Source organism: Mauremys mutica, unplaced genomic scaffold (assembly GCF_020497125.1).
Source record: "Mauremys mutica isolate MM-2020 ecotype Southern unplaced genomic scaffold, ASM2049712v1 000120F_np12_subseq_5202453:5248188_obj, whole genome shotgun sequence".
NCBI classification, from domain to species: Eukaryota; Metazoa; Chordata; order Testudines; family Geoemydidae; genus Mauremys; species Mauremys mutica.
Genome location: NW_025422855.1, coordinates 3,048 through 30,625, shown reverse-complemented (window position 1 = coordinate 30,625; position 27,578 = coordinate 3,048). Strand labels below are relative to the sequence as shown.

Sequence of the window (27,578 nt, the reverse complement as noted above, 5' to 3'; positions counted from 1 at the left end):
TCACCTAGTCACCTCCTTGTGAAAGTCCGTAAGTTGTTTGTGCGTTACTTGGATGGCTCCCCCAGTTGTTTCCTTTGGTAAACCCTTCAGTGAATTCTCTAGCCAGCGACAAAATGTCTGGAGTGGGAGGAAGGCAAAAGTTAAACATTTTATTGCTACAAAAAGAAACCTGGACTAAGTTCTGGGTTCAGGTGCTGCAGGCCCTGCATCCCCAGGCAGCCTAGGAAAGACGGCCTATTTTTAAGTTTCATTTTTATTGCGTTGTCTTTGTACTGCCAGAATGAATCATTCTAAGTGAGCACCGAACCCTGCGCATGCCAGATACTGATCGGAATGATTCACAACCCAGCAGGGATAGACTCAACTCGGGTTGAGCAAGGATTGCGTTCTGTTGCAGCGGCTATCAGCCCACAGGCACATCAGGAGCACAATCTTCCTGTGCTGGCTGAGAACGGAGAATCAACTTCTGAGGGAGGGTGGAGAGACAGGATGTGAAGCAAGCCTTGAAACAGGAAGAAGTGGGGACAAAGCAGAAGAGATGGACAAGCCAGCTAGCAAGAATCACTGAGCTAAAAGCACTGGGAATTGGAGCACTTGAGGGAGGTGGAGTAGGGTGGGTGCTAATCTTCACTGCTGTAATTGAAGAGGACACAAGTTTTTTTTATTCAGGCTGGTGAAATTGACCCTTGATGTTCGGACAGCTGCTAATCGCTAGCTCCACCTTTCGTTCGCTCGCATCCCTTGAATCCCCCCTGGCAGGCCCGTTTCTCCCCGTGCCAACACCGGGCTCGCTGCAGTCACGTGTTACACTTCTACTGCGTTTACAACCTTACCCGCCTGTCGATCTGCATGATCTCCCAGAGCACCTCGGCGACGTCGGGCAAGGTGTAGGGCGGCAGGCAGAAGCAGCAGGTGTGCAGCAGCTGGCTCACGAGCTGCTGGCCCAGCTGGTTCATCACTTGCCCGATCAGCTCCTTCCGCAATTCAAAGTCCTCTTCATGCTGCAGAAAGAAGAGGGGCCGAGTGAGCATTGCCTGGCAGGGCGGCCTGGGGCACGTTTCCACCTTTGGATCCCTTCCCACCTCCCAGTGCCGTTTGCTCATCGAGGCAGAACACGCTGCAGTGACCGACGGGCAGGACAGAAACAGAAGATGGAAAGGCAGCACGATGGGCTCTTGTGCTGCCAGCTGGCACCTGAGCAGCCTTGCGTAGGCAGGGCATTGACACTGGCACCAACTGCTCCCGACCCCTGCGAGGAACAACTGGCTTTTTATTGCCTGTGACCTGAGTGAGAGCCAGGAACCAGCCTCCAGGGTCAAGGGGCCAAGAGGAGAGACCCAGGCAGCGACGGTTCACCCTTAGGAACACCGTACAACGCATTTCCTCCAGCAGAGAGCTGGCTAACATGGGAACAGCACTGCAGGCTGGGGCTCCCCACGGGCAGGTGGGAGTCCAAATCTCACCTGGCTCTGAATGGTTCATCTGTCAGCTGCAATTCCAAGAGCAACACAGATAAATGCAACGAGCAAAGCAATACCCAAAACAGCCAGCGTCTCTCAGCTTCCCCGAGCCGGCTGGGCCCCACCGCGCCCTGCCCCCCCCAGCTAGGAGAAACAACGCTGGGAATCACTCACGTCATTGGCCACCCCGGTGTGGACGAGGTCGCGCAGGAATTTCATGACGCTGCAGTTTGCGTCCCGGTGGTCCAGGGTGGTGGAGGCGATGGCCCACTGCAGGATGGGAATGATCACCTGGCTGCGGAGCAAGGTGATTGGGCTGCGCTGGATGAACCTGGGCAGAGCAGAGAGATCAGGGAGAGTTCAGCGCGGCGCGAGCTAGAAAGCAGCTTCGCTTGGCAGGCTGCTTTGGACGGACGCCCCAAGGACACAGCAGATTTGTGGTTCAGCGGGTTGGCATGTCCCTTCCGTGCTGCCCAGGGACGTTCCCTTCTCTCCAGCGCTAGTCACAGCAAGACCCAGCTCCCTCCGCCGTCCGGATGGACAGGCCAGCCCCAGAAGGCAGCATCCTGACTGCAAGCTGTACTGCACTGCCCCCTGCTGGAAACCAAGTTATCCTCAATGCCCACAGCTGGAACTCTAGTAACGGGGAAGCAGGGAAATCCCGACCACTTCCAAATCTTGAGCTGCAGCGAAAGCACCTACAGCAGCTACAAAGGCGCCCTGGGCTGGCAGGGGACTCTGGAGGACGTAATCTTGTGATTGTTGGTGACGAGTCTCGATTCGTGGGTGGAGCGGGCAAGGCCGTTCTGATAGGATTGTGAGCATTAACGCAAGGGGATGGGGGTGCGTCATTTGTATAGCTTATAAATCCAGAGGAAGAGGAGGAGTTATTAAAGATGGACACTCCTGTGCCTGGGAAGCAATATGCGCATACCCACGCACTCAGCCACCCGTTTGCGCAAGGAGCGAGGCAGCAATCCCGTGTTTAGGTGGAGCGGTTACCTGGTGGCTAGCCGGAAGAGGTCGTCCACGGTGTCTGGGTGGTTCTGAAGGCCATTCTGCTGCTCTAGGAGCTGGAAGGTAGGCAAGCACAGCGCCTAGGAGAAGGGGAAGGGGATCGTTAATTAAATTAACGTACGCCGCGATCTCTAGAGATGGCACGAGACACAGAGTTCGTCCTGGGGTGCAGGCAGAGGAAGGATGGAAGCCAAGGGGGCAGGGCGCGCCTGCTCACTTTGCGGCATGCCGGCGTTTCCGATTACAACGAGAAACCGTTGCGGGGGTGCCTGGTGGTTTACGAAAGTCTGAGCTCCTAGATCCGGGTGGAAGCAAACCCAGCGGAGGCAGAGCACCTGGTCGTTTAATTCTCTCCCCATTTCCCTGGTCTCCCTGTATCAGACTCACCCGCGCTCCCCGCAGTAATACCGCCACATGCTTACAAAGCGCCTTGCATTGACAAAACAGGAACTTAGCCTCAGGGCCCTGGGGAGGCAGGAATCAGTCTCCCTGTTTTAGAGACGGGAAACTCATCCGAGGCCAAACAGTTCTGTGACAAACCCAGGTGTCCTGACTGCAGCCATGGGGCTAAGCCATAGGACGGTCCCTTCCTTGCCCTGCACAAGCTGTGCACTAGCTGGGAGGAGCAGGAAGAGTCCGGTTTTTGGGTTTGGTGACTTGCTGCCCAAATGTCTCCATCCCTCTGCATCTCAAACGACGCCGGGGCAGCGAACTCCCTGACTCCGTTTGAGTTTTGCTGAGCTGACAGCATGGCCGGCAGGACAGGCTGCTCCAAACCCGTATCTCCTCCTAGGGAAGCTTCCAGCACGTCGAAGACGAAGCACCAAAGGCCAGGCCGCAGACTGTGGCTCAGTTTCCCTCACTGCAAAGCTGAGTCTCCGTGTCTGATCCTAGACTGGGGACCCATGAGCGGCCGCTTTCCCCACAAACCAGTGAGTTGGAGCTGGCGGGGGCCTGGTTTCGTGGTGGCTCACTAGCCAGCAGGTGGCAGAGATGCAGAGGCTGCACGGGAGCCCGAACGCCAGCTCTGCCCTGGACACTCACTGGGTGACGGGCGCAGCCCATACCTCACTTTACTCTCCTGCACAACGGCGACAGCAAGGCTCAACGTTCGTCCAGTGCTTGGAACACGTAGTGCCCCAAGCTCTCAGATGCTGGGCCAGGGCCAGTCACAGCTTGGCAGGGCCTAGGTCAGGGAGCGAGCTGCGCTTTTTAGAAGGAATGTTATGGGTTCGGAAGCGCAATCAGTTCCTTATTCCCCGCCCCCGGCCACTCCCCACTGGGTGTTCTGATTTCCTCTGCTGGAGCCACAGTTTATTTAGCAGCACAGGGGCCCAAGCCGGGAACGGAGCGGAAGGGCGGTTTTCTCCATTCCACCAGCACCACCGTAGCAGCAGCAAGGAATTTCAGATGGGGCAGGGGCTGGTTCGGTTTTCACTGACCGGGCATTTGGCGTAGCGCAGCAATCCCTGCCACTGGCACTAACCACACCAATCGACATGAGAGAAGAGGACGTTTAAACAAAGCACTCCTTTTTGTGGCTGTTTACACACCGCTGCCGGCTCAGGGCGGGAGACGTGCCCCGTATCAGGTAGGGAGCACCGTGGAGCATCAGGCAAAGGTCATACAGAAGCGCCCCGGGGAAAGCCACAGCAAGCTCGGTCCAACGTCCTCATCTGCAGCGAGGGATGCAGCTGCGCCAGCTGCTGAACGGGGGCGAGTCCCAAGGGCAGCCCAGCGGAAATATTATCTAGAACTTCCGAGTGACTTAGGAGCTGAAGACCCATTTTCAAAAGTGACACTTGGAAGATGAAGTCCCATCGGCTTCCAAAGAGGAAAGCACAGAGGGGGAAAAAAGGAATCAAGAGCTGCAGCCAAATGGGATGGCACGGAGCGGGTACCGCTCATACCCGGAACTAGACGTGCCTTCGGGAGACCTACCTGCAGCATGTCTAGCAGCCCCTGCCGGCAGCCTTCCTCCATCCCGTACTCGTCCACCAGGATGCTGCCGATGGTACAGGAAGCAGGAGTGCTGGTGCGCCTGGTACACGTTCACCATCTGCCAAGGACACAGCAAACTTACTCCAGCTCACGTCCCGCTCCAAGACACGCGGCCAACACCAGCTAGCCCCAGCCAGGAGCTTTACAGAGCAGGTGCATTTCCTAGCACCGGGAAGCCCCGGCTTCCAGACCCCAGTGGCGATTCACTTGCAGTACGGGAGAAATTCTCCCCTGCAAAGGGCCAGCTCGGCCCGACTCCCCAAGGCTTGGGATCGCTGCCTGAGGCATTGCTCTGCTGTACCTCAGCTCAGGTTCGTACAGCACTCTGAAAACGGGAAGGGCCGAGCGCTAGCTAAAGGATCCCCTTGTTGCCTCACATGCTGTGGGGGCCAGCAAAGCTGGAACTGTCCCCACGCTAGTCAGAGCTCCTTATGCCGGACGTGCTGCACTCCATGGACCAGTCTCCTCCCTGACAGAGGCCTATACCTGGGGCTTCAATGTAAATCTCACCCAGGGGCTCGGCCAACTCACCAATTGTGAGATTTCGCTTTCTGCGCACACTGATTCCAGACACCCCAAGTGGATGAGCAGCTCCTCCACTAAGTATCTCCCCCGAGGCTCACTCACCTGCGTGACCAGCGGCTGCAGCAGGGCCGCAGACCCTTTGCCTACACAGCGGACAGCAAAGCGCAGGCACCGGCAGCAGCGTTCCACGATGCGGTTATCGGCACGATGTTTGTTCAGGGTCTCCGACAGGACCGGCCAGATCTGAGCAAGGACAACAGGGAGGGTTCCAGATATTCAGGAGGGACCCCACAACCACCCCATTTACTACAATACTCTGCGTCCCTATAGTCCCCAACTATTGGCAAGAGAGATACCCTCAGGTCCACCACCCAACTGCCAGGCAGCCGAAGCTGCGGGCACCTCCTAGATGGAATCCTTCCCGCGTATCCAGTGACCGTGGCTCTCTCAGCTATTCAGCCATGGATCTCAAAGCACCTGACAAAGAAGGGGCTAGAACGTTTTGCTCAAGGTTTGCCTTAATTCCTCTATTTGCCAAGCAGAGGAGTGAAAGCGACGAGGATACAGGCCCATCGATTCTTCATGCCCATTCCCCCCCCTTGGCAGTTCTATAGCAGCCTCCTTTCTCTGATTACAGGGACGAGCCAGCAGTGACTGTTCGCCAGCCCAAAGCCAAAGCTGCCCCTGGCGAGACCGGCTCTGCCCCAAGCATTCAGTGACGGGGACACCCCAATTCCTGGCTAGATGCGTACGGAGGACGACGGCCCGAGGCCTGGCACCGATTTTCACTTACTTCCTGGATGACTTTTTGGCACGGATGTGTCTGGCCATTTTCTACAATGGGGTTGGTATGCCTGGGAAAAGCAACAAAAGGGTTAAGCGCCTTTTTAAACATACAGGTTATTTGGTGTTAACTCAGCGCTGATGAAACACGCCCAGGTGACAGCCCTGACCACCGAGGGCCTCCATTCACCCCCCCGCCGCACAGGTACACCATAAACACAAACCGAATAAGCTTCCCACATCTGGAGAGACCACCTGGGGTGGGGAGGGAGGAGGAGAATTTCGTCTCTCTAGCCTCTCGGACGAGATGATAGACAAGAGGGTCAGCAAGAGTCACGTCTGGGGCTGCAGACCCATTGCGTACTGCACATTTTGCAGCCAGGAGGAGTCACCGCGGTACTTGAACCGGAAGCCAGGTGATAAAGGCAAGGCATGACACAGCGTAACCATGGGATGGGGTCCACAGGAGCCCATCTGGCCCTCTCCACAGCAGAGAATGTTACTTACCTTAGTAACCAGAGGGCCTTCGAGATGTGTGGTCCCTAACTGTTGTCCACCATGCGTACACATACGCTCCCCATGCACCCAGAGTCAGAGAATTCGTTGGTCCATGCAGGTGCCATTGGTCTCCTCGTTCCTCCAACTGAGGAGAGACAGGGCCGAGCAGACTGACTGCTCTTCCAATTCCTTCTCTACAGCTAATTCAAGACTGCTCTGAAGCCGAGGGAAAGGGGGTGGGTAGCAGACTACAGATAGGGACCACACGTCTCAAAGAACCTCCAGTTACTCTAAGGTAAGTGACTTTCTCTTCTTTACGTGCTGGTCCCTGTCTGTATTCCACTGGCAGTGGGTGACACGCAGGACTCAAGGTAGGAGGGGGGCACGAGGATGCAGGCAGCAGAGCTGTTTCAGGGACTGCTGTCCCCAAGCAGGCATCAGTGGGAGTCCTGCACTGAGGCACGTCTTGGGGGCGTGTGGAAGGAACTCCACGCAGCTGCTTTGGAAACGTCAAGCAGAGGCACTTCTTGAAGCGATGCCATTGATGTGGCTTGCGCCTCACCCCAGGCGGGGGAGGAAGATTAGATAGCCGAGAGAGTAAGATACAGCCAGAGATCCATTCGGAGAGCCTCAGAAGACACGGCTTGACCTGGGACTCTTCCTGCTACAGCGATAAACAGCCCGGGAGATTTTCTGACCAGCTTTGTCCTTGTGCTGGTAAAAGGACAAGGCTTGTCGATGGGATGGAGTCTTCTCTCTTCTTCAGATGTGTGGTGTTTTGGAAGACACAGTTAAGTGCCTGACTGGTTCAGGTGAAACAAACTGCTTGGGGGAGGCGAGTTTAGGATGTAAACAATGAAACTGTCTCTATGGAACATGGCATAAGGCAGATCCACCATCAGTGCTCTGAGCTCACCTACCTTCCTGGCTGAGGTGATGGCTACCAGGAATGCAACTTTCATGGGTAGGACAGACATGGAACGTGTAGCTCGGGGCTCAAAGGGAGGCCTAGTGAGGACCCAAAGAACAAAGTTTAAGTCTCATTGAGGAACAGGTTTCCTTACTGGCAGAAAGGTTGGGATTAGACTCTTCCAGAATCTGGTAGTCAGTGGGTGAGCGAAAACTGAGCAACCATCGGAAGATGGGTGGTACGTCCCGATTGCTGCCAGATGGACTCAAGGAGTTGATGGGAAAAGACTCGCTATGTTGAGGGAAAGAAGATAGTCCAGAATACGGGGAACACCCAGAGCTTCTGGGCATTATACGTTTTTGTTGCACCCAGATAAAGAAATGCTTCCCTTTGGCTGTGCACCATTTTCTAGTGGACTCTTTTCTACTATTGGGAAGGATTGTTTGCATGGCTTCGGAGCATGAACGTTCTAGAATTTGTGCCCATCCAAAAACCACGCCCCGAGATGCAGGGCTAGGGGCTGGGGAGCTTGATTCTGCCCTTCCCCTGGGGCGGATCAGAAAGGGCCAAACGATGATTGGTGGTCGAGATGACACGTGTAGCAGACTCGGGAACCATAAACTGTCTGGGCCAGTTGGGAGTGATGAGAGGGCCTTGTCCAGACGAATGTTCTGTCAGACCTGATGTGGGAGTGGTAAGGGAGGGAAGGCAGAATTCAGATGGTCCAACCACAGAAGGAGAGCACTGCCCTGAGAGCAATGTCCTAGGGCTTGTCTGGAGCAGCGTATGTTGCACTTTGTTTGTCAGAGGCAAACAGGCCTCTTGTGGAGGTTCCCCATAGAGCAAAACTACTGTTTACCACCGAAGCATGGTCAATAGCGAAGTGTCTGCTGAAGGAGTCCACCAGCAGATTTTGATTCCCTGGAAGGTGAACTGCTGACAGGGTGATATGATTGCTGATGTACCAATTCCACAGAGCAATCATTTCGGCCCACAGAGGAATGGATCTCACTCCTCCCTGCTTGTTGATGTAAAAGACAGTTGTCATATTGTCTGACACAATGAGGACTGGGAGACCTGAATGTGAGAAAGGGTTGGGCTGCTCTCAAGTTCCAGAATATCACTGTGCATCCTGGTTTCTCAGGATGTCCAAATGTCTTGCGCTGTCTGGCTGTCCAGGTGAGCTCCCCAGCATCTATAGTGACTGTCTTGTCACTTGAGGGCGGAAAGATGGGAACGCCTATGAATGCCTGGTGGGGATACTTCCACCATAGTGGAGATGATGTTACTTTGGTGGGAAGAGTTCCTATGGCATTCATGGACTGTTGATTTGGGGAGTACACTGTTCTGAGCCATGGCTGCAGGCAACGAAGATGGAGTCTGGCAAACGGTGCGATAAAGCGCAGATGAAGCCATGTGCCCCAGGACGAAAAGACATTCTGATAGGTGTTTGAGGGTGGTTCATGACCTGATTTATGAGTTCGTTCATCGCTTGGAACCCACACACTGGCAGAAAAGCCCTTGCTGTGACGACTGACTTTAGGCATGCTCTGATGACATCTACAGTTTCTGTTGTAGTGATGACAGACTTTTCTGAGTTTATGCCGACCCCTAGGGAATACAGGAGTTGAAGCACTGATGAAATCGACTCAAGCTTCTTGACGTGTGTTGGCAATGAAACAGACAGGGGAAGATGGTGAAGCCATGACACTTCATATGGGCTGCTATTACAAAAAAGAACTTGTTAGAGACCCTAAGGGTAGTAGCAAAACCGAATGGGGGCACTCTTAATTGAAAATTGTCGGGGGCCACCATGAACTTAAGACAATATCTGAGTGGGGTGAATGTCCACGTGAAAGTATGTGCCCTTCATATCGAGAGCCGTGAACCACATGCCCTTTTCCAGGGAAGGGATCACAGATGCCAGAGACTGAGGATAGGTCTCCAGCCACCCTTCTTTTTGTGTCATTCCAAAGCATGAAGACGTGATTCACAGTATTGCACCTACTGCTGATTGAGGAGTGAGCCTGGCAACCAACTTGCCTTCATCAACGAGAGCCCATAACGGAGCTCCCTCTTGTGGAAGCTTGTCCAAGTCCATGAATTTGGAATAGTTCAGGTAATCATACTTCGGCAACAGTGCTCAGTAACGGGCTATTCTGAACTGAAGGCTAATAGAAATGAAGATCTTCTTTCCCAATAAAATCAATGCATTTACCCTCAGTATTGACTGGAGTAAGTCTAGGATGCTGCTGTCTAGATATCTCTATGGCAGTCTGGACAACCAAAGCGTTAGGTGCAGGATGAGAAAAGAGAAATTCCACCCTTTGGCTGGGACAATATAGTGTTTTTCTGCCCTCTTAGGAAAGTGAAAGTGGCTGAGGTATGCCAGACTGTTCTAGCTCACTCATTAACACGAAGTGCTATTCAGCTGGATCCAGATGTTTGGAGAACATCCAAGAGTTTGTTGAAGATCCTACACTTCCTTCAGGAAGATATGTAGCTCATGGGGGGGGGGGGGGGCGGGGTGGCGTATGGGTAGCGGAGTGACTGCTTCATCCAGAGATGAAGACAGGCTCCATTGGTACCACTGGATCATGCTCATAAACTTGCTCTTCCATGGGAATCAGAGGAAGCTCTGGCTGTCCTCTCGCAGAGGAGGGGTGGACTGACTCTCTCGTGGATCATGTTGAGTCTGGAAGATGGTCCAGGTCCCTGGGACTCCAGAACAGACAGTAAGAGGGGTCAAATGGGGGTTGTGGAGGTTCCCATGGCATGGGGTACCAATGGTTCTGAGGTAGGAAATGAGATGGGCCTTGGTTCCAGACTGGTCTGGGTCCCTTGTCCGGGAAGGCGTTGCCCTGGAAGAAGAGATGTCGGGTTTTTGGGTGATTCAGTCTCCCAAGAAAGAAAATGTCGATTCTCAATCCATTGGCCAAACCGATGGTTCCACTGGAGGGAAACTATGCCTGGACAATGGAATGGGAGACAGACTCCTCCCACAAACTGCATCTCCTGGTGGAGTCAACACCTCCTTCATGAGGGAAGGACCTTATGGTTATGGAGATTGGGGATCAGAGAGAACAAAAATGTCAGATGTAGCGCAAGATTCTGCTCGCCCTGGAATATATGAGCTGGCCCGTCTGCCTGAACCAATGGAGCAAGAGGAGTTAGCTTGTGCCACAGTCGGGGGAGGCAGAACTGTTGGTGGTTGGGGCTCTCTCTGTTTGCCTTTTGCCGGTGCCATCAGTTCAGGCTTAGTTGGTACCAGAGGCACTGTTGCCGGCAGAGAGTGGTCTGGTGCCAATGGAGCCCTGGGTTTGTGGCCCTTCCTGACACGCCCCCGAGATGGCTCGTGCCACAGGCTGAGCAGAAAGACTTGCTTGACTTCGGCAGGGTTCTATCTGGCTGCTTTGAAGTGGATTTAGAGGAGGATTTGCTCTCGTGCTTATGAGAGCACTCCCGGCCCACCCAACAAGACCCCAGCAGGAGGTCTGTAGGAGTTCATTCCCTCGCGCCGAAGTCTGACTTCACAGCAGGAGGCGCATTCCTTGCGGAGTCAGGCCAATGTCTGGCGTGTCCCCCAACTGGGGCCTGACTGCAGCCTCATGACCGTCTCCATTAAGTGCTTCTTCAGAGGAAGTTTTTGCTCCTCACAGGTACGATTGGGGAAAGAACGGCAGAGAGTAAACCTTGCTGCAACAAGAGCTTCCCCTGAGGAGACTAAGCCACATCTGCCCATGACAATGGACGCAGCTCAGTGAATGGTGGGACCTTCCATTCTCCCCTCAGCTGGACAAAGACACTGCCTCTGAGCTACATCTTTATACCCTGACACAAACCAGTTAGTACTGCCGCTCTGACAGAGTGATTTACTGCCCCCAACGTGGCTAGTTATCACCCATCACCTTGCACATGTTGGTTTAATTAAAACATTTGTATTACATATTGTCATCCTGACCTTATCTTTTAGGAGGGGTCAGTGTGTTCCCGCTACCCTTGGGGGACGTTTTTGTACCATCCTTGATATCGCTCTGTGTTTAGCACTTCTTAGGAATGTGTGTTTCTGCAGTATCAGCTCTGTTCTTGCCAAATTCTGTGAGCAGGTCCTGCCTCCTACCAGGCCTCTGATACAAGGGCTTATGTCTCAGGCTCTCTTCCTACTACAAGAAGGAACTGGAGAGGCGGTTGGTCTGTTTCGCCATTTACTCCTGGGTTGGAAGCACAGTACAGCGAGGGCGCACATGCAGACCAACGGACACTGCTTTCAAGAACTCTGACTCCGGGCGCCTGGATACATGCATACCCACAGTGGAAAACACTGGGCCGAGCACGCGAAGAAGAATGTATCGTTTTTACAGACCTTTGTAAATGAGACCCTCCGGCTGGTTCAGGGTTTTTAAGTTGACCTAGAGAGATCAGCAGGCCCCACCCAGCCCCCAGCAGGACAGTCTGCTGGAGTCCTTGCCTTTCTTACCTAAATATGACAGCCAGTCGATCTAGGGGCACCGTGGGGTCTGAGGACAGGCCATTGCTCGGCTCCTGAGACAGCAGCTGGAGAAATGAGCAAAAATCAGGTGAGATTTCAGTGACCATAAGGAGCTCCGTTCTGAATGGCCATTGCCTCGAGAACACAAAGTCAACTCTGCCTCTTTCACACACCACAAGAAACGTGAATGCCTCAGACTCCCCATTTACTGGCCAATGCAGAGCAGAAGCCTCTTCTGGTCCTAGACAGAGGAAGCAGGCCAGAAGTGGGGAGTATCACCCTATGAGCCCAAAGGGAGAGACGTGGGACTAGGGCTTATCAGAGATCTGAGTGGTGACGAGTCTCAGCTGCACAAGATGGGAAGTTCCTGCTACCAAGGGCTTTTCCATGGGGCATTCAGAGCTTACTCGAGAGGTATTTCAGGCAGAATGGCAAAGGAGAGCCGTACCAGGAAGACACAAACTGATCAGCTGGTGAGTGCTCCTCACAAGTTAGTACCTGTACACCAGACTTAACGCTGTCTCCCTGTCTGTTGGCAGGTCATTTTAGGAACGACATGTGGGACCATCCCATGCAATCTTACTTAGCTGCCCCCCGTCACTTCCCAGCCCTTTCCAGTTTTTACCTTCCTTTAGCCAAGACTCCAAATGAAAAGGCATCCTGGGCTACTTGTACTTCAGGGATGGGTAAGTGGCCCATGACACCATCATCTCCACTACAGTGGTGCAGTCCACAGAGTCTATAGATTTCAGCATGCAACAATCCATCCTGATCATGGCAGAGGCAGCTCAAATTGAGATGAAGCACTGCATGCTGGGAGATCTGACATGTGGAGACTTGCTCCATACTCAGGATGCACGGAAGCTGCAACTGGCTACATTTCATGCAAATTGGATACAGTCCTTAGGCTACCAGCAAATTGGCTCATGTATTTGCAGCATTTTCAAGCATTCTACAAATCTGGTTCTTACACCTGTTTACGCTACTATGCTCCTCTCTCCTCAGCTGGTGTAAATCTGTGTAGCTGCACTGACTCCAGTGAGCTACAGCAGCGTGTGCCAGCGAAGTTGGGACGCTGTATTTTCAGATCTTGTTCCAGGTTCTCGCCTTTCCCATGTTATTTCCCCATGCTCAGAACAGTAAGTTGCTCAGTGCTATGGAACTTGCAGAACACTGCAGCCACAGTGGAAGTTTTCTACTGAGCACCACACAGAAAATTCCTACTGCAGACCAGCATAACCAATCCAGCTGCAGAACAAGGCAAAAGTTCTGCAACTGTGATGCCTCAAAGTACCTTTTTCAGTGCCATCACCTGAACGGCACACAACTCGCTGAGGCACTCTGCTATCTTTTCCAAGGGTAGCCGGGCAAGAACCAGCGCTGTCCCTGGAACGCAAGAGGAAAAGAATTCAGGGAGGCTGGATGGAAGTTTAGTCAGTTTCAGACACTAAATGAACAAGTTTCCCCACACGGACCCGGCTGCTGCAGGTCAACTGAAAATCTCCCTGTAGGCAGCAGGAAAAACACATCTAACAATATCCACATGTCCTGACTGGACATGAAATTATTACCCCTCAGATAAAACACATTCCTCTGAATGTACCACAGCTCGGCACTGCTGCTTCATTTTGATCAGACACTGAAATAGATGTGTGTGATGGAAGACAGAAGATGCTGGTGTGCGGGAGTAAGAGAAGAACCTAGATGAATGAAAAATCTAGGAACCCCACTCAAATCACACCTGTAACCTGAAAAGAAAAGCACGATGCACCACTGAGCTTAGAACAGGCACAACACACATTTCTGTCAACATTCATACCATGCCTATCAGTGTAGCATATAAACCCCTTTCAGAAATTGCATGTCATTACCTAGTAATCTCTTTACATTCCAGCCTAGTAGCAATAATCCTGGAAAATTACATACTTCTGGAAAAAAAGTAAAAGCGTATACTACAGCGTTTTGGGGGTCTTACAGTCGGAACACAATCAAAGAACACTTGCATTGCCCCATCACTGCCTATTGCTGCAAGGGCCAGGGGTAACAACAGTATCTTACCCTAACATGTACTCAGAGCACAAACATAAAATGATGTGCAAAATTTGTTAATGCAACATGAAGGATGCAGTCAGGCACTAGTCAGGAAATGCACAAGTTAAGGCTGCAACAGCAGCAGTCGTTTTAGCCAAGTGTCACACACTGCAAGTTTGCTGGCATGTGTTTTACAACGTAAAGCAATGCAAGTGCAAGTGGCAATAGGAAATTGATTATTAAACCAGGAGAACATGGACAGCGGGACCTCTCTTTGACATGACCAAGTACAATACTGCTGTGGGAACTTTCACTTTGCCATTTCCTAACCATGCAATTTAATGTTCTGGTATCAAAATTCATAAGTATTCAAAGTCCCTCGATGCAATCTTTGGTTTTTTTAGAGAAAACAAAAACCCTCAGGCAGTGCAAGTGCTAGGATTGCCTGAAACTCTTCAAAAAAAAAAAAAAAGAAAAAAGAAAAAAGAAGTAGATGCAAGGTCCTACAAATCTTTAACCCAAGTCACGTTACAGATGCACAAGCAATTAAACAGCTAACAATACACATTGATAAGCAAGTACAGTAAAAGCTGTGTTAGCCAACACTTTACCAACTGGAAAGCTCTATAAACTGGCATTTCTGATCTTATTGAAAGTCTGGTTTATAGTCTGGCTGGTGTGTAGCTGGCAGGCTTCCTTGCTCGGCCCTGCCCCGAGCACTGGCTCTGCAGCTCCCATTGGCCAGGAACCACGGCCAAGGGAAGCTGCGGGGTCGGTACCTGTGGGTGGAGGCAGCGCACAGAGCTGCCTAGCCACACCTCCCACCCACAGGTACCACCCACACAGCTCCCATTGGCCATGGTTCCTGGCCAATGGGAGCTCTGGAGCCAGCGCTCAGCGCGCACAAAGCCTCCGCCTAGGAGCAGCAGGGACATGTCACCACTTCTGGGGAGCCGCACGAGGTGAGTGCCTCTCAGATCAGGTACCCCGCCATCCCCTCCCATGCCCCAACCCCCTGCCTTCCTGCACCCAAACTCCCTCCCAGAGCCCATGCCCCACAGCCCTCCTGCCCATGCCCCAACCCCCAAACTCCCTCCCTCTTAGTTAACTGGAATTTTTTACTTACTGGCACCCCTTGTTCCCCCAACATGCCAGATAACAAAGCTTTTACCGTACTGCTGAAAAACTGCTTAAGACCTTAATGCAAGTTGGTGGCTATTGACATGCACTGAAGAATGAACATTAAGAACTGCACTAGTGCAAATCAGTCTGTCCCCAGAAGTACAAAACCTTTGTTTTTCACTCTGCATGAACAGAAGCCAGTTTCCATGAACTCAGAACTATTATCAAACTAGCTTCAAATGTGGTCCCATTGGTAGTTAAGAATATTTTCATGCTACATTTCAACATTCTACCAGCCTTCAGAGTCGCTGAATGAAGTGTGGCAACAGGTTTTAAAGCAGAAAACATGTATTTTTCTACTTCTTCAGATCTGAGCATAACTGAACAAATTCTGATCCAACTTTCTTAAAAAAAATATAATAAAAAAAAATCACCTCTGGGCCAAGAATAGACATGAAAAATTTCAGTCCCAAAAGTGATTTGGCCAGAGTTCATTGTTATTTGAGAATGTCAACTGAAGTGACACACTGGGGGCTGTAATACACTCCCCAGGTGACTCTCTCAATAGCATCGAGTGCGTTTCTGCAGCTAAGCATTAAGTCCTGACAGTGGTGAGTAAATACCTTTAAGGAGTCCCACAGCCGCCTCTGGAGACAGCATGAAGGAGTCAAGGGAGCGGGCAATCTCCAGCAGGCCATTAAAGTGCTGAGCCATATGGTCTCGGCAAACTGAGCAGATATTGTGAATAGCTTTGGCAGCAACAGAGGCCAGTGACTTCTCACAGAGACCTTTCATCAAATAACCCAGCACAGGATCTGAAAAGAGAAGAAACCCACAAGGCGACACTGGATTATACAGATGACTCCAACAGCTTCATTTTCTGCCTCGCTCCGTGAGGCACGCTGGTTTATTTGTCCGGCGTTGACCTCGGAGAGGTAACACTTCCCAGAGGGAAGCCAGCTGAAATGCAGAAACGGAGCCAGTGCCAACAGCTAGACTCACCCAGGAACTGAGGGTTTCTGTCCACGACTTCGCTCATTTCTCCCACCAGCTCAATGCTGGTGTAGCGGACAGCAGTGTGCACTGATTCGGGGAGGCGCACCACCCCCTCCAGCACCTCCACCAGCGTCGGGTTGTTCTCCCTGGGGACAGAGGACAGCAGTTACTCAGCATCTGGCGCAGTCAGTCCTGTTCCCAAGCAAGAACCCGATCGTTCCATCGATTCTGCTATTTGAAGGCTGAATGTACCAGATAGATCGAGGAACCCCGCGGCGCTACCCTGAGGAGCCTGGATGAGATTCTGACACACGCCCAGCAGGGGGCATGGTATCTAACAATACTCAGCACTAAAACGCGATTCAGTCCCAGCTTTACAACGGGGATCCAGAGAAGGAGAGAGGACCACCAAGCTCCAGAATACTAGTGGCAAGAAAGAGCAGCAAGCTGAAGAAGAGTGAACGAGAAGAGCCATCTGGGAAGAGGCAGGGTTATGGGGCAAGACAGGGAGGAAAACACTCAGCACGGAGTTCAACGGGCATTCCTGATTAACCCCTAGTAGCCCTTGCACTCAGATCGTTGTGGGGCTCCTACTTGGAGGGCACACAGGACCCTTCCATCGCCACCCACTCCCTGGGACACAAAGAGCATCTCTAAGTTACAAGGAATCCAACTCATCAGCCCTAGACATCATCTGTTTTATCCTGCCCTGTTCCATCAGCTATGCCATGAACTAGGGGAAGTGCGCCTCCTGGTGGTACCAGAGGGGAATTCAGCCCTATTGGTGGAGGCTTCTCACTCCAGCATGCCTGTGTTTTGAGCTGTTACCCAAGTAATCAGCAACCAGCAGGAGCCACAGTGGGACATGCCATGTTCAGAGAAACAAGGGTCAGTGACCCGGGAACAGACTTGACTTCACTGTGCAGAAACACAACGCAACAAGATGGTCAAGCTCGCAGAAACCTCCATCATTCTTGCTACAGGGGAATGACGTTAGAAAGGAGAAGAGCAGCAGCAGGATAAGTTTTGATGGTTGGCAGTCTGAGCCAGTGAATCTGCAGGCAACAACTATCAACCATCACCTCCCTGGAGCACCTGCCCTGTAGAGATCAGATAGATTTGTTCCAGCAAAACTCGAACACCTTGTCGGGTCGATACTGGCCAACGCTTACTTTATTCTCCGCCCCTCGTTCTGTTAGTCCTCTGTGACTCGGTCGTCTGGTGTCAGGGCATCCCGGACAACCAGACAATGGAGTGCGCCAGCCTCCAGCGACTGGAGCAGTCCCTGAATGCCTAACCCCTTCCCGTCCCCTCTACCAGCCGGGAAGCAGTGGCCTTCTGGATCCCGGGGCTGCTGTCAGCAGGGAATGCCCCAATATCGCTTTACAGACTCGGGAAACGAGCTGCAATTGAAACAGCACTTTACACAGCTGTTCCCTGCCCTGAAGGGCTCCCCGCCTTCCACGAGCCAGACAGTAACATCGAGAGGGATTTGAGGAGCAGAGGGCATGGGCGGATGGCACAGGGGGCAGTGGCTGAGGGAGCATTGAGTGGGGCTGGGAAAGAGAACAGGGAATGGGGAGAATGAAGGCAGAGGCTGGGTGATGCACGGCCCTGACAGGACACAAGGAGGGAGTCCATCACCGAGGTCTCTGGGGCTTGTCACTTACATTCCACATCAGCAGTAATATACATCTCAACTGAGGAGTCCCGCAGCACACTAAAGGTCTCCGCATGAGCTCGCAGGACCTGCATTTTTAGCGGGTAAACCCTACTTGCTGCTTAGGGGCCAGCATCTCAAGCGCTACAGACAAGAGCAACTCGGAGCTGCTCAGGATATTTTCAGCCGTCCCTGAATCTTGGCAACTGGTACTCCTGGGGGAATTCTGCACCCCAGTGGGGGCACCGAATTCAGACCTTCCGCAGATTTCTTGGCTCCCCCACAGAAAAATGAGGGAGCCAAGAAATCTGTGAGGAACACACGCCCCTTCCAGGGCAGCCCGGGTGGCAGAGCAGATCACCCCCGGGGGTGGGAGTGGGGGTGAGGAGGGAGGCTGGGCGGGTGCTGTTAAGGGGGTGGGGCTGGGCGCGTGCCTGTACGAACCAGTGAGAGAGACTCACTTTGTCCCTCTCGCTCGCCGGTGCTGTGTCCTGGGCTGGGAGGCGTAGGGCTGGGTGAAGCAGGCTCTGTCCCTGAGGCAGAGCAGAAATGTAACAACTAAGCAGGCAGGCTGCTACTGTTCCCACTGTTAGCGAATCGTTCCTATTCCTAGTCAATTCAGGCTCCTTTACCTTGCCAGAGTAGGGCAAAGGAGCCTTATTGTAAATGACACTAAGGGAATCCTCAGCTTTCTCGGTTTTTCCCCGATGCCAGCATGGCACAATGGGATCAGATTACAGCTCAGGAGCTACTTCACTTATCCATTAAAAATCAAAATGCAGGACAATGATTAGCAAAGCATGTGAAAGTCTGAGCAATTTAAAGCGACAGTCTGCTTTACAGAACACCAAACAGCAAAATAAAAGTCATGCAATTTCAGTGAAAATCCAGGGTTAGAACTGGAATGCAGGGTCTTGGTTACCAAGTGTTTGTAACTTAACTTCCATGCGCTTAGGAAATGCAGTATGGTCGTTTAAATAAATTACCAAAGTAAGTGAAACCGGTGCGATTATATTGCATTATTTTGACAAATCAAAAATGCAGAATTGTGGATGTTTTGGTGCAGAATTCCCCCAGGAGTAAACTGGTCAGCTGCAGCCAGGGCCCTGGAAACGAACGGGCAAAGCCCCTACACTCAATCTTCCCAGATGCCGGCAGGGCCTGATACTCACTGGTCAACGCTCTTGGCTATAGAGGCCATGATGAAGAGAACAGCTTCCGTCACCTCCCAGGGAGGGTTCCCGTCCTTCAAGGTAGCATAAAGCTGTGGGGCAGAGAGAGTCAGTCACACAGAGGGCTGCAGCAGGGAAGTGGCAGAACTTACCTGTTTGCTCCTCTTCTCCCAAACCACTTTCCCAGCGCTCTCTAGAGCCTGGTTCTGCACCAAGGCTGATCTATTTCTCACTGGCAGCGCTGCAGTCTCTGGGAGGCCTGAAGCATGCTGAGGTCTGTGACGAGACCTGCTCAGCGGCAGCTCCTGGAGGCGATCTCACCCCGCCACCAAGAACCAGCTTTTATCACACAGCTGGGAGTGACTGCAGCGTCCTCGCTACTGAACGCCCAGAGGGGCAGCGCATTGCTTCAGCCAGCAGAGAGGAAAGAGGCCTGGGAGATGGCCTGTGGGGCCCAGCCAGACCACACAGTGGTGAACGTAACAGGATATGCAGAGACCCTTCACTTTGTCAAGGTGGGAGAATACATGCTCCACTGGGAGCTGGAGCGGGCTCTGAACTAACAGCGAGTGGTAGGGGGATGTGGCAACCCAGGATCAAGCCACAGGAGCTGACTCTGGCCAGCATGGTGGAGGTGAGCAGCCCACACCGCCACAAGGAGAAGCCATGGGATCTCAGGGTAACAATCCATTCATAGACTATGGACATTACATCACCCCGTTCGCGTGAAGCCGCGCTAACCATGCCGAAGGCAACGGAATCCCCCTCCGAGGCAACTTATCCAGCGCCGTGGCAGCATCACTAGGGGCTCACCTGGGCAAAACATTCCACCGATCCAACCAGGAAGATCAAGTCCTTCACCAGGTCCGAGACCCTCATCCGGAACTCCCCGAAGTCGTCTGTCTCCTCCGGAACACCCTCCTAGCAGAGATTTAGGGTTGGAGGAAGTGGGGTTACAGCAGCCAAGGGGACTTCCAGATCCTAATTCACCCACAGAGCAAGGGAAGGGCAAGATAAGCTATTACATTAAGCCATTCTAAACCATTGGATCCTCTCCGCCATCTCGGGCAAAGGGGATTTCAAGGGATGGAAAGCAGGAGCACCAACATTAGGTCAAGCGATGCCCCGCTGCAGCACCGGCCCACTCCACACATCCTGCATTAACGGGCCAGATCCTCTCCCCATACTGAGCTCCGGGAACGGAGGCAAGCTCTCGGACCAATGCAAAGTCTCCAGGAGGTGGGGGAAAAGGGAGACAGTGACCAGAGGGGAGAACACTCAGGTGAACGTCCTCAGCCTGCAATTCCAAACACTGGACACAAGGATGGCAAAAGCAAAAATGAGACCTCCCGCCCCCGCCCCCTTAACACACTTGCCCATTCAAGATTCATTCTGGGGCAGCACGGCCACCAGACCTCTCTGCTGGAACCCAAGCTGGCTGGCTGGAGGGAGGGGATGTCAGATTAGGCCCTCTAAGTAGATGGCAGTTTTCGTTACCGCCCAACGCCCCCATCTCCATCCCTAACCGCAGAGCCATTAGTTACCTGCCTGGCTCCTTAGTGACAATCAGCGCGTGGGGAAGGTGAACTGCATTTCACCAGCCACCCCATGCCCACTGCAGCCCACTGGAACAGGGAAGGAAACAGAAGAGAGCTGAACGCAGCCTTACGTGGTCTGGGTCAAGCTGACAGTGTCTGGCCAGAGCGTGCAGAAGCCTCTGGATGTAGGCTTTGAAGATGCTGTGGATGACGGCATCGTCCGTTTTGTACAGATGCTCCCCCAGTCTGTACCAGAAGTTAAAGGAAATTTCTACCACCTGTTGGGAGAGGAAAACCAGCCATCTGTCATTTTCACAGACAGGATTTCGCCCCTATCCTCCTAGTGTGGAAAGTTGGTCAGAAGGCTGCCTAGACTGCAGCAGAGAAGGCCTGTTCCGGGCTCCACGCTGACTCAACGGTTACACCTGCAGACTCAACAAAGCCATGAGCGGCTCCTTCGGCTTCACAAACCTGCATTTTTTGCTGCTTGTTTAAGCAGTTGATTTAAAAATCAAACAAGTTAGTGCCGGGACAGGGTTTGGATGAGTGACCCTGCAGATAACAGTGAAGATGTCCCCACGCTGGGTGTACTCTGGCCTAGGGAGCCATCCCCGAGGAAAAGGGTAATTCAGCCTCCTGGCTTCAGACCTCTGCAGATACTGCTAGTGGGTCCTGCAGCACCGGATAGAGCTCACTAGGAGCTCAGTTGAAGTCATAAGCTCATTTCATGTAGGTCAAACATCTGTCAAATAGTAACGTCCATCCCCTCCTCACTCAGGCATGATTCACTCCAATAACCATGGAAAGATAATGTGACTCGCATCCCAAGGCCTGGTCCACGCACAAAAGCTGCATCTAGTGGAAGCGCTGCACCCCGAGTGTGGACACAGTTATATGAGTAGACGCCTGCTTTATATCGGTGTAATTGTGTCCATACTAGGGGTGGCGTCAGTATAATTATCAGCCAAAAAAAGGCACCTCTAACTGACAGTTATCCTGGTACCCAGTCTGTGTGCAGATACAGCCTAAGGGACTTTGGTGTGTTTGAAAACCCGCACCTCTAGAGGTTAACGGCACCACCCTACTTAAAACCCGGTCAGCCCAGGTTCAACTTTTCTCATGAAGTGATTAATTTTAAAGGCTTGACTCCTCCATCAGTAAAGTTCTACATGCCAAACAGAGTGACGTGCGTATAGGCAGTTCTGAAACCAGGGCTGGCTGGCGACCAAGTATTAGTGCGACATGTAACGAGCACCAATCTACAGATCAGCACCTCTGGATGGGAGCACTTTTACTGAACACAGATCTGAATAGAAGAGGCACAGCAAACACAACTAGGGATCGGTCAGCAAGATTTTAGTTAATCAAACTGTCCCAGGGGATACCCCAAGAGTGGGAGATCTGGGGAAATGAAGAAGAAAGCCCACATTTTACGTGTGATATTTTGCTATTCTGAGCTTCAGGCGGTGTGCAAACGTGTGCCGGGGGAAGTGAGGGGAGATGAGATCGCTCCTCTGATTTGGGTGGAAATGCAAGAAATTACCGCTACCTCAGAAGCCTCAGAGAAAATTTAGCTACGTGGAAAACTGAAAAACCCCCCAACCCATGACTGTTACAAGGGACCAGCCTTATGGGTGAGCAACTGCCCAGGGTGCCGTGGTCAAGAGGCAAGGAGTGAGGCGGGCCTGGGGTGTGAGGCCACGGAAGGGAGCTTGGGCAATGGGTCAGGGGGCAGGCAGCAGAGCTGGGGGCAAAGGAAGTGGGGAGCCCGGGGAGGCAGCAGCGGAGGCAGAGGGAGCACCAAAATACAAGTTCACCCAGGAATCCATTTTCCTTAAGGCTGACCCTGACTGACTGTTGCACAGAGGAGATGCAGGAAGCAAGATACAGCTCCTAGCAGATGAGAGGTTTAAAATGCTTTCAAGCAAATTGATGAGGGACTTTCCCGTACCTCTTCTATCAGGAGAGGCTGCCTCGGGGCTGTCTATCCCAGTCACGGACGAGTTAAACACCAGAAATTCCGAGCAAGGCTTTCAAGGCCACTGTGGAATGGGACCTGAAACCTGCCAGGCTATAAAGAAAAGCTTTCTGCAGATTTGACTGAGGAAGAAGAGCGAGTAACCCACTGAGTCCTACCTCATACTGTGGATGGCCTGCGCAGATCAGCAACAACTCCAGCGTGCGCAGGTCCCCCAGCCCATGGCCTGGCGTACAAACAATTTTATCCAGAAACGTCTCGCAGAGTTCAGTGAAGACGCGGCAGTAATTGAGAACCCTGTTGAAGGAAGTGAAGCAGGTCATGTTTCACATGCAAATACCCAGTGATATCGTACATACAGGGAGAAAGTATCTCCTCCTTATGTACAGCATTAGCCTCCTGAAGCTAACATGAACTAAGCCAGGGGTCTCAAACTGGGGGTCGGGACCCCTCGGGGGTCACGAGGTTATTACATGGGGGTCGCAAACTGTCAGCCTCCACCCCAAACCCCGCTTCACTTCCAGCATTTATAATGGTGTTAAAATATATAAAAGTGTGTTTTTAATTTATAAGGGGGTTGCACTCAGAGGCTTGCTATGTGAAAGGGGTCACCAGTACAAAAGTGTGAGAACCACTGAACTAAGCAGTCATCTCAGAGGCAGGAGTACACTGAATCCTTCCATTTCAGCAGCCTTTTTATCCAGAGACGTTTCTAACTCGCCCCCCCGATTCAGGTAAGCGGGGTTACAATGTGCTGAGGAGTATGCTATTTGTGGGAATTATGTGCTTAACAAATCTGAACTAAGAACGGCCATCCTGGGTCAAGACCAACGGTTCATTGAGCCCAGTATCCTGTCTTCCAACAGTGGCCAGGGCCAGATGCTTCAGAGGGAATGAACAGAACAGGGCAATCTCGAGTGATCCATCCCCTGTCGTCCACTTCCAGCTTCAGGCAGTCAGAGGTTTAGGGATACCCAGACTATGGGGTTGCACTGTTGACCATCTTGACTAATAACCACTGATGGACTTATCCTCCAGGAACTTAACTAATTCTTTTTTGCATCCAGTTATGCTTCCAGACTTCACAACATCCCACAATAACAAGTTCCACAGGTAGACTGTGCGTTGTGTGAAAAAATACTTCCTTACGTTTGTTTTAAATCTACTGCCTATTAATTTCATGGTGTAATCCCCAGGTCATGTGTTATGGGAAGGGGCAAATGACAATTCCCTGTTCACTTTCTCCACAGCAGTCACGACTTTACAGACTTCTATCACGTTCCCACCTTAGTCGTCTCTTTTTTAAGCTGAACAATCTCAGTCTTTTAAATCTCTCCTCATATAGAAGCTGTTCCAGACCCCTAATTATTTGTGTTGCCCTTCTCTGAACCTTTTCCAATTCCAATAGATCTGTTTTGAGATGAGGCGACCAGAACTGCACACACTATTCAAGATGTGGGCGTATCATGGATTTATATAGAGGCAGCATGATATTTTCTGTGTTATTATTTATCCCTTTCCTCATGGCTCCTAACATTGTTCGCTTGTTTTGGACTGTCGCTGCACATTGAGCAGATGTTTTCAGAGAACTATCCACAATGATTCCAATACCCCTTTCTTGAGTGGTAACCCCATCATTTCGTATGCATAGCGGGATTATGTTTTCCAATGTGAATTACTTTATACTTATCAACATAGAATTTTATCTACTATTTTGTTACCCAGTCACCCAGTTCAGTGAGATCCCTTTGCAAACTTTGCCACGTCACTGTTCACTCCCTTTTCCAGATTGTTTATGAATCTGTGAAATAGCAGTACAGACCCCTGGGGGACCCCACTATTTACCTCTCTCCATTGTGAAAACGGACCATTTAGTCCTACCCTTTGTTTCCTGTCTTTGAACCAGCTACTGATCCACGAGAGGACCTTCTCTTATCCCATGACTGCTTACTTTGCTGAAGAGCCTTTGGCATGTGAAACATCAAAGGCTTTCTGACAGTCTAAGTACGCTATATCCACTGGATCCCCTTGTCCACATGCTTGTTGAAGCCCTCAAAGAATACTAGACCGGTGAGGCATGACTTCCCTTTACCAAAAGCCGTGTTGACTCTTCCCCAACATATTGTATTCATCTAGTTGTCTGATAACGTATTTCTTTATTCTAGTTTCAACCCATTTGCCCTGTACTATAGTTAGGCTTACTGGCCTGTAATTGCCAGGATCACCTCTGGAGCTTTTTTATTAAAAATAAATAAATAAATAATCAATCGGGGTTACATTAGCTATCCTCCAGTCGTTTGGTACAGAGTCTTATTTAAGTGATAAGTTACATATCACAGTTAATAGTTCTGCAACTTCACATTTGAATTTCTTCAGAACCTTGGGTGATGCCGTCTGGTCCTGGTGACTTATTACTGTTTAATTTATCAATTTATTCCAAAAACACCTCAAATCTAGAGCAGTTCCTCAGATCTGTCACCTAAAAAGGATGGCTCAAGTGTGGGAATTTCCCTCACACCCACTGCAGAAAAGACCAATGCAAAGAATTCATTTAGCTTCGCTGCAACGGCCTAGTGTTCCAGGAGTGCTCCTTGAGCACCTTGATCAGCCAGTGGTCCCACTGCGTTTGGCAGGCTTCCCACTTCTGATGTACTTAAAAAAACCCGGCTCCTGTTAGTTTCTGTGTCTTTAGCTAGTTGCTCTGCAAATTTCCATTTCCTCGGTAGGATGTGGCTTGATTTAGTTGGGGTTGGTCCTGCTTTGAGCAAGGGATTGGACTAGATACCGCCTGAGGTCCCTTCCAACCCTGATGTTCTATGATTCCAATTTTTAAAGCTTCCTTTTTGCTTCTAACTGCCACTTTTACTCTGCTGGTTAGTCATGGTGGCATTTTTTGTTCCTCTTACCGGGGTGGGGGAGAATGCATTTAGTTTGAGCCTCTATAATGGTGTTTTTAAGTAGTTTCCCTGCAGCTTGCAGGCATTTCACTTGTGACTGCTCCTTTTAATTTCCATTTAATTAGTCTACTCATTTTTGCGTAGTTAAACCTTTTTGCGGTCAAATGGTACTGTGGTGGGTTTCTTTAGTATTTTCCCATCTACACGGATGTTAAATTTAATTACACTATGGTTGCTATTACCAAGTGGTTCAGCTCTATTCACCTCTTGGACCAGATCCTGTGCTCCACTTAGGACTAAATCAAGCGTTGCCTCTCCCTTTATAGATTCCAGGATATTCTGATGAAAGTGAAGACCACTGCCTGGTCTAAATAAGGTTCCTCCGAGTGAAACTTTAAAACGTACCCAGGACAACTATGAGACTGTGGTTCAGGAGAAAGTTTATGACATCCATCTCCATAGCTGCAAACAGACCCCAAGAAGTCGACCAAAATCGACCTCAAATGCATTTGGCACAAGAACAGGACATACAGTACCAGAATGGAGAGACTATGCGGCATCATGATACGTAAGTACGCAAACCAGCTTTATCAGCCTTGAATTTTACAGCAGCATGTTACAGACAGCGAGGCAATTTGTGTTAGAAGACAGGATTGCTGTCCTTAAAATATCTTTAGAAAACAGTTTGAGGGGCTGAGCTGAACAGCAAAAACCAAGACCACATTCTGATTGCAGAATGTAAAGTCTCCCTGTTGGTCCTCTGGAACCGAGAGATGGCAGACAGCACAGCACTGTGTAGCAGACAGCATGGCCTAGTGGGCTGAGCACAGGACTGGGAGTTTAACTCCTGAGTTCTAATGCCAGTTCTAGGAGTGATTTGGGATGTGATCCATGGAAAGCCACTACCCTCTTTGCCTCCATTTTCCCCTCTGATAGTGCTGACTTCAGAGGGAGGTAGCAAGGAACACTGGCCGCGGGGGAGGAGAGGGGGCACTGCCACAAGAGATCTGCCAACTCACTTCCCTTCTCATGGCTTTGTTGCTCCTTTTACCTTTTATTCTGTCTTGTCTATCTGCACTGTAACCCCTCTTATCGTGCTAGGCACTGTATAAGCCGAGCGAGGCCTTGATCTTGGCTGGAGCAGCTAGATGCTAACGTAATAAAACCAACAAGAGGGGCTCCTTAACGTTGGTACAGAACTCCGGAGACGGAAGGCATGACAAGTGCCAGGCCGTAGCGCTCCCAAGGCCGTTTTCCCCTCTCCGGAAGGCTCAGCCATTCCACTCTCTCTCATCACTCAACGAGAGCCGCACAGCGGCACGTCTCCTGCAGCCCTTTGATAAGAGCAAAGAGGAGCTGGGAAAGCACCAGCGCGCTTGCAACGCTCCCTCCTGCCTGCCCAAGCTCGGGCTGCTCGCCCCCCGGCAATTCTAGGCTGGCGCACTGCCGGCAAAGGGAAGCGTCATTAACTCAGCTGTCTCTGTTCGTCAGCCATCATTTGCATACGACACTCCAGAGCGCTGCACAAACACAGCCGAGCCCAAGAATAGCTCTCAACAGACACGTTGACAGTTAATTATCGGCGAGGCTCATTTGCTTACTTGTCTAAATCCTCCCGGGCCACGGCCATGTGATAGGCGGCCTCCAGCGTCAGGACTCCCTGGAAGAGCTGCAGCGCGAGGGGCAGGTTGGTCTCCACGTTTTCAATGGCGTAGAGAGCTGAGCACACGCAGTCAGAGGCTGCCTCATGCAGGTTTGAGGACGTCTTGTCTTGTCGCTGCGGGACAGGAGAGGCGGAAAGGAGCCAGGTGACTAAGGAGCGATAAACGAGGCTGCACCTAACGAAGCTTTTGTTTGGTCCCAAATACCAAGACACGTTTCTTAGTACACAGCTCTCCCCACACCACCTCCTTCGCCAGCCCTACACAGCCTGCTGCTGTACCCAGGGGGCAACGGACCTTCGCCCCACTGAACCCTTCTGGTTTCTCTACACGGCACATAAAGGGGTGGAACAGAATGACTGAAATCTCAGATATCTCAGCACCATGGAAAAATTGCACTACCCCTTTCTCCTGGGGTGTTGCAGCGGGAGGAAACACTCCTCTGCAGTGCAAATAAAATACTGGTTTTATTATCCTGGTGGCTTAGTGTGGGCTCTGCCCGGTAAACATTCATGGCCATTGTGCAAGGCTCATTTCACAGAAGCTTTAAAAGCTCCCATAGGGCTCGGGGCAATTAGGAAAGGAGACAGGGCTGGCGTACAAAGGAGGAAAGAGGAGACAGCGAAGAGGAGAGGAAACAAAGGAATAGCAGTAATCTGGTGCACACCTATAGATGCCCTTTCATAAGGGGATCCTCACCATTAAATAATTCAGCAGCACAATCCCTTGTGAACAAGGAAGGGAAGGGAGGAATTAACTGCAAAAACTAGCATGAATGCAACACGCAGGCTGAAAAGCTGAGCACTCAGAAGTCAGAAAACCCCAGAGGATAACAGTTTC

The 27,578-nt window shown here is 51.4% G+C and overlaps 1 pseudogene; it reads right to left on the bottom strand.

Moving 5' to 3' along the window:
• On the bottom strand, nt 1–26,915 carry LOC123356972 (annotated as a pseudogene).
• Nucleotides 26,916–27,578: the final 663 nt, after the last annotated feature.